General features: G+C 41.0%; 1 protein-coding gene across 25 annotated transcripts in view; it reads left to right on the top strand.

The window, feature by feature from the left end:
* Positions 1 to 738: 738 nt before the first annotated feature.
* The window catches only part of ZNF644 (zinc finger protein 644), a 104,786-nt gene continuing 98,073 nt past the window's right edge, over positions 739 to 7,451 (top strand). For 11 of the 25 annotated variants that reach the window (XM_045036173.1, XM_045036166.1, XM_045036160.1 and 8 more), the window contains exon 1: positions 1,410 to 2,430. The gene's annotated coding sequence lies outside the window, so the exon portion shown is untranslated. The other 14 variants (XM_045036162.1, XM_045036161.1, XM_045036158.1 and 11 more) reach the window with 9 other exon arrangements.

Below are 7,451 nucleotides of genomic sequence, written 5' to 3'. Positions count from 1 at the left end.
AGAAGAAAACAGATTCAGAAAAGATGAAAAATTTATTAAGACAGGACTAGTAGATTCCTTGGGAACTTTTGGTTCATGTCAAACACGTTAGCAACTTCTTGTTTGCTCAGTTTGAAAGCAAGAGAATAGCCCCAAGTCAGTGTTTCTCAAAGTGTAGTGTGTGACTCTGTCCTCAGACTCTTGGGGTGGATGCTTGTTAAAAAGGATGCTTTCCAGAACTCTTTTGGGACCTACTGATTCTTTGAAGGGTTAACCAGTATCTCAAGTGCTTCTTATATAACCTTAATTTGGAGACTTCTGGCATAATGAGTAACACAGGGACAAAGTATCTTCCCTACACTTGAGATTTGAAAGAATCAAATTGGGCCAAACCCAGGGCACCTTTTAGGGCAGCCTGCTCCGCTAATCGAGTTGCCACATTTGATGCTTCGCCTGGCCATCAAGCATCTCCCAACAATTGGCTCCCTTAAGATCCAAACCTTCCTCTGCCATTACAGTTGTGACTGGCAATCTTGAGTTCCTTTGCTCTTTTCGTCAACAGTAGGACAAGAAAAGGAATTTTGGCACTCTAGTGATTATGGAAATCAAATACGGGCCTGTTCCACCTTAAAGGGCCTAGGCTTGCCTAAGTGCTTGGGTCTTGCAGAGTTTGGGCACCACCATATTTGGAGCGTGCCTACTTTGGGGCGGGAACCTCCTTGAGAGCGATTAGGTCAGCGCTGGGGGAGGTGACCTTGTTTGGTTTCTGGCACCCGAGAACAGTGGTGCACTGTTTCTGCTGCCCCCGTTTGCCTAATTGGCCCAGGCGCTCCACCAGAGCAAAGCCGCCCTAGAACTCCTCGCTGGCCGCCCCCGCGGCTCGCAGCTCGGTAGAGGCGGGAAAGCAGCGCGCCTGCGCCGTGGGAACCGGGGCCGGAGGCGAAAAGCGGGGAGCGGAGGGGGGCCGTTGGAGCCGAGTAGCGTACAGAGCGGCGTGTGACGCGGGGACGCCGCGCGCTCCCAACGTCGCCCCGGTTTGACGCACACGGCACCAAACTGTGAGTTTCAGGGGTTATTTGGTCGGATTCTCCGGGACTCGAGTGGGTTTCGGGCCTCTGGGCTGTGGCGGCGGCGGGATTGAGGGTGGCGGAAGAACTTGGGGGACCCGACCTTCGGCGCTCGGGCCCGGGGAGCTACGCCCTAGGCTGGGTCCCAGCCATCCAAAAGGACGCGTTTTGCCGCACAGGCTAAGATGGCGGCGGCGGCCGAGGAGGCGGAGTTGGTGCTACACAAGGAGCCCGGGCCCCGGGTTCGGGGAGGCGGCGGCCGCGGCGGCCGCGGGGGGCGGCGGAGCCTGAGGTGAGCGGCGGCCGCCGCCGCGGGGCGGGACTCGGCGGAGAGTGGGTGGGTGGGGGGGGAACCTTTCCGCGGCGGCGTCGGAGGATCCGGTAGCGGACACAAAGGGGCTGAGCTGGGCACTAGACTTGGGGGTTTTGTTTAGTCACATGAAGCCGAGCAGCCAGTGAGCAGTAGGGGGAAGGGGCCGAGATCCGGCGGCTTGGGGAGCCTGGCGGTCGCCATTGCAACGCACTGAGTAACGGGGCGGTCCGAGAGCAGTCACCAACCCCTCTCCGGGGCTGCTCGGTTTGGGCCAGAAGCGCCAGCTCTGGCATTAACTGCACACACCCCTCCCCTTACGTGGGACCGGGACCGCATAGACCTCCCCTCCCCCTGTTCTGCAAGATCTTATGCCGCTAGGTGCCTGGGAAGTAACAGCAAGAGGTAAATCGCCCAAAGTGTTTGGGTTGCCAGGGGCTTGGTGGGTGTCCAGCTAAAGCTTTTTGCTTCTCCAGGTCTGATTCCCTGGCCTTTGTGTCCCTGGGAGCTTAATCTCTGCCAGAGGAAAGCAGGTGTGCTCCACTTCTCCCGTGAACCTGAAGATGAGTTGTCCCAGACCCTTCTCAGTGATTGGAAACTTAGGTGGTGGAGCTAAAGGTTTCTTGTTACGAGACTTCCACAGACGACTCTCGTGTTGGGATCCATCCATGGTTTAGCAGCATTAGTGGAAAACTTTCCTTGAACTGCCTAAGTAATATTGACATAAATTTAGTTGTTATAAAACTTTCATGTCTAGACTTCAAATTTTGTGTGGTCATTGAGAAGTACTCCACAAGGGGGTAAACACAATGGGGGCCTAAATGATGGTCCTGTTTTGTATACAAGTCAATAATTACAACAGGAATGCCAAAACACCATCATCTCTTCTGGCCACTTCTGACTAATGCCAGGCTTGTTGCATCTGGATGATAGATTAGATTTGCCTTAATAGCATATTGCCTCTCTGCAGTAGTTTAGTTACATTTCTTTGGTCCAAGAAGAAGGAAAGCATTTCAAAAAATAGACAACTCAAGTTACTCAAAGGAAACCTGCTGTTTGCCTTCAGTGTCATGTGTAAGTATCCAGGGAAGTTGATGGCAGTAATACTGCTTTGGTAGCTTTGGTGAGAAAAAATTGGTTTTTATGAGGAAGTTAGAATTTCGACATTTTAATAGGTGAAACATGAAGGCTTGACCACTGTTGATGCAGTGATATGTATATCCCTGTTAAGATCTCTGTAGTGTGGATTTTAGAATTGTAAAGTGACACTGCACTTACAGCTACCTCATACTTTGTACATTGGTATTAACTAATGTTTGAAGTACAGAATTTGGAAACAACTAATGTTTTGGCCAGGTCACGTTGACAAGAGTAAGTTATGTGATTGCAGGGTTAAAGCACATTTGGATTGTTAACTTTAGATCTCTGTTCAAATTAAAATTTGAATTTTTTAATATGACTTAAAACTTTCATTTTCCTTGCTTCTTTCAGATACAGATTTTCCCCCTTTAACTTTTCATCTTTTAATAGAGAACACTCTTACTGTATTAACGAATAGGAGATACATCAACATTGGCAAAATGTGTTACTGAATCATGTGGTTTTGGAGTGGAAGGAATCTCAGGGAACACCTAGTTTTACCCACTGTTTTATAATATATTAATGACCAAGTATGATTAAGTTAGTGAATAATGGAAAATTGTCTTTTCAACTTCTACCTCATTGCTCTTTTCGTTGATCACGTTGGTGGGATGAAAAGGTGACTGTCTGCAGCTAATGGTTAAAACATTTAAATAAGTGTGCTTGAAAACACTTATTAGATACTATTATATTAATGAGAACTTCTGTGACAAGAAGTTAAAAAGTTTCAATTAACATGATATGGTGATACAGTTGTGAAAGTGGCTTTCAGTGAAATAGTTTCAGATACAAAATACAGACATTTCAGATAATTTGGGGCCAATGTTGCTTTTGAATTGTGAGGTTTTCAAAAAGCAGTCTTGACCCAGAAATTAAAAAAAAACAAAAACAAAAAAACAGCTTGATGAATTTCTTGGAAGATTTGAAGTAATTGCCATTACTACAAATTATTACATAAGAAATGCGATGCTGAAAACAGTGATGCTAGTGCCTTCATTTTGTAATGGTAGCTTTTTTATCGGGTGAATGGACATGACACTTAGATTAGCCCTTGTTAAAAGCAACTTTTTAAGATTTACTACTACTGAATAGTAGTAGATCTGTAAGATCTGTTAGGAAATTCAAAAGTAGCAAAATCACTTATGGTGGGATCCCTCAGTTCTTTAACTTCTTTGGATATCAAATATAACAAAAACTATTAAATCGTATTGAGGTTTTAAAGCTTTTATTGGTCATTTAGGGTACATTTAAATTATTGATTTTTCTAAGAACTACTTCTTAATTTTCAACACTGAGTAGGTTTAATTACATTTTAGTCATGTGATAAATCGGATTATTCTCAGATTATTGGTAATTACAAAGTGAGTCTGTTATCTGCAAACCTTAAATATTTTGCAGTTTTAATTTGTTATTCAAGTTATATGAGGAAGAGTTTTGGTGTGGTTGAATTGAGACTGTATTGGGTAGCATGAGAAGAGGAGAGACTCAAGGACAGTCGCTAGAAGTGGTGAGGATACCTAAAATTTAGACAGATTGGTTGTCAGAAAAGATCAGGTTTATCCCAGATATACTGTTAGTGTTAGGGTTACCTATTTAGACTCTTCTCAGGGTGTGGGACCAAAGGAAAAGAGTGGATCTTATTTTTGTAGGAATGCTTTTCTCATGATTGCTTTTCAGGCAGCCTTAAAGGCAGCAGTTTGCCCTGAATTCAGAAATAGGTATGCTGAATTATCCAGTCCTAATTTTATACCAGTCCTTTTAAAAAAGTGTTTTTAATTTAATTGATAGCTGTATACAATAAAACATGAGAATAAAGAATAGCAATTATGATATTTTGGGTAGGTATTCAAATGAGCTCTAGTTTTTTACACTTACTATCATTAATCCCTATAAAGACTGTTTCGTAGATGGAATCTGTAAATGTTTACAAAGTTATGAGATACAGCAACGATTAAGGCAGTTCTAGATGTATTGTCTGTTAATAGAAATAGTTGCTTTTAATATTACAGACCATTTACATCTTTGAATTTTCAGAAAATTGACAGTAATCAATCTGATTCTAGCACTAGCTCACCCTGCTGGTTGGCCGAAGAATTTCTGTTCTTCTCTTAAAAACAAGTGTAAAGATCACTTGAGATCTAGAAGGTAGAATAGCAAATTAAATTCATGGTCTTTCTTCAGGAAGGTGGGGGTCTCCATGAAAAGGGTGTTTCTCATCTCTAGGGTCGTAGTTGCTCTACTGTTAATTTTTTTCTAAGATCTGCCAAATTTGAACTATGGAGTTACTATCTTTGAATTTAGGAGGAACTCTTAATTATGGGGAGATACTATGTTTTTGTCCTTTTCAAGGACAAGATTCAAGATAGGACATCCTTTGACAATTGAGAAATGTTAGCAAGAAAAACAAAAAGTCCTGTGACATAACTTTCCAGGAGGAGAAAAGCAGACGATCTCAGGGGGGAGAAAAGAAGCATGCCAGGACAGAAGCAGCAGTGCACACTTCTGGATGGAGGAAAGTGAGGCTGGATTAAGATTAGCGTTTCTAAGATATTTCCTTTATACTCTCCCTCTACTAATCTTTGCTTTACCTCTTCTGTTTGCAAGCTGTAGCCTTCCCATTTCATTTGGGATTCTTGGAACTGTGATCTTGTAAGTAACTTTGTGAAAAGTATAGATAAGTGGTTTTTTCCTTGTAATTTAATTCTATTAGTCTAGATTGTGGTACAGTTGAAGTTGGTTGGAGTGATAAGTGTGATTTTAGGTATTAAGCCTTTAGTATGTATATCTTTCATTGAAGTTGAAAATACAGCTTTTAAAAGCTTTTAAAAGACTTTTTGTACAAAGTTCAGAAACTTAAATAAGTCAGGAGTGAAACGAATAATTTAAAATAAAAATGTAATGAAGCGTTAGGATGAAAGTACTTTACAGTTTACAAAGCATGTTTATCTGTATTCTATCAATTATATATCTTTTATAAAAGATTAACACTTTTATCCTTTCTTCTATGGTGTTTATCCTTTTATTTGAAAGCTGAATGCATATTTTTTTCATCAGTTTCTTGAGGAAGATGATGATATAACTAGTATTTTCAAAACACCATTTATTGGAAAGAGAATGATGGCCATTTGTTTGTTGAATGGTTTGTGAAGGTGGATAAAAGCCTTGCCTGTTGCTTACTGTTGATTTGCTGAGTATTACACGCATACACACACAGACAAATGTGTATATATACACACACAGGAAATCATAGTTGCATTTATAATTGTATATGAATAAAGAGATAAGATGAGCTAAGGTTTAAAAGTGTAAGCTTTGAAGTAAAACTGATGGGGTTAAAATCTAGCTGTTGGGGGGGTACCTGGCTGGCTCAGTCAGTAGAGCATGTGCATGTGACTCTTTTGAGACTCGCTCTCAGGGTTGTGAGTTCAGGCCCACGCTGGGCATTGAGATCGCTTTAAAAAATCTAGCTCTGAGCATTAGGCAAGAGGATTTAACAATAATAATCTTCATAGAGGCTTAAAGTTTACATTACATAATTCATGTAAAGTCCTTAGCTTTCTGGTACACAGTGGGTGCTGAGCAAATGTTAGCTTTTATAAAAATAGTAATAGTTACTACTATTGTTTAATTTTTTTATAATAACTTGAAATTTTCACCTGCGAGTGATTTGGAATTACATACTTTTGCTAGTGTTCCTTTTTTAGACCCATGTCTACAAAGGGAGGGTTGTTGATAAAGGAAGTTAGATGCAGGCATCAAAGTGTGCCTTCTCCAGTTCTAGCAGCAGAAGCTATTAACCAGGTTCAGTATTTCAGGAACACATTCCCTTTTAGTACTGTCAGCTGATGAATAAATGCACTTGGGAATGAGTGCATTTTAATGTGAAGTTGTTTCCCAGCCAATGTGTTGATTTATCTTGGTTAAAACATCCTGAATTTCTTTACTGTCCTTTAAATTTTTGACCACTAGTGGCGGGAAGAGGGTGCGTGGCTGCATGTATTTGTATATAATATACTTTTAAACCCCAGCCAAGAGAGAATAGCTTCAACTGCAGCTACATTGAGGAGAGGTATGTTGTCATTTTGCTGCTTTGTCTGAGTCAGGAGAATTTCCTCAAACAGCATTTCCTTTTGCTGTTTTCCTCTCCATACTTTTCTTTGTTTTGTATTTGGGCTGGTATGGTCTTAAACTTACTTGTATCTTTAATTTTTCTTCTACCACCTATGTCCCCCACCACCAACATAGATTTTAAGCTTTTTATTTAAAAGCTAGTAAAAGTAATTTTAAGTTCATGTGGCAGAGAGGTGTGAGCATGAAAAGTTAGAATTCTGTTTCAGATATGCTTAATATTTTCAGCAGTTTGGAAAATGAAGGAGAGAAAAGTCACCCATTTCTTACCACCATTATATAATCATTAGTATTAAAGGAAAGGGAGATGAGGGGCACCGGGGTGGCGCAGTCAGTTAAGCATCTGACTTCGGCTCAGGTCACGATCTTGTGGTTTGTGGGTTCGAGCCCTACATCGGGCTCTCTGCTGGGCTCTCTGCTGTCAGCTTGGAGCCTGGAGCCTGCTTTGGATTCTGTGTCTCCTGTTTTCTCTGCTCCTCGCCTGCTCATGCTCTCTCTCTCTCTCTCTCTCTCTCTCTCAAAAATAAATATTAAAAAAAATTTTTTTTAAAGTTAAGGGAGATGAGACCAACATTAAGCATCTACTCTGTATTCCTTATAATAATGTTTGATGTATATATTCCCGTTTTATATGCAAGGAAACAAACTCAAACTCAGGTCATGTAGATAGTAATTAGTATAGCAGCCAAGTTTGAGTCTTAGGTATATCTTGATTCTATAGATGAAATCTTTCTACTCTGCTTTCCCCTCCTTTCTATCTGTACTTTAACCTAATTATACAATTTGTAAGTTTTATTTCCTACTTATAAAACATTATAAAAGCATTT

The sequence above is a fragment of the Felis catus genome, chromosome C1 (genome assembly GCF_018350175.1).
Source record: "Felis catus isolate Fca126 chromosome C1, F.catus_Fca126_mat1.0, whole genome shotgun sequence".
NCBI lineage: Eukaryota > Metazoa > Chordata > Mammalia > Carnivora > Felidae > Felis > Felis catus.
Note: the sequence above shows the minus strand (reverse complement) of the source record. Positions and strands in the feature narration are given on the sequence as shown.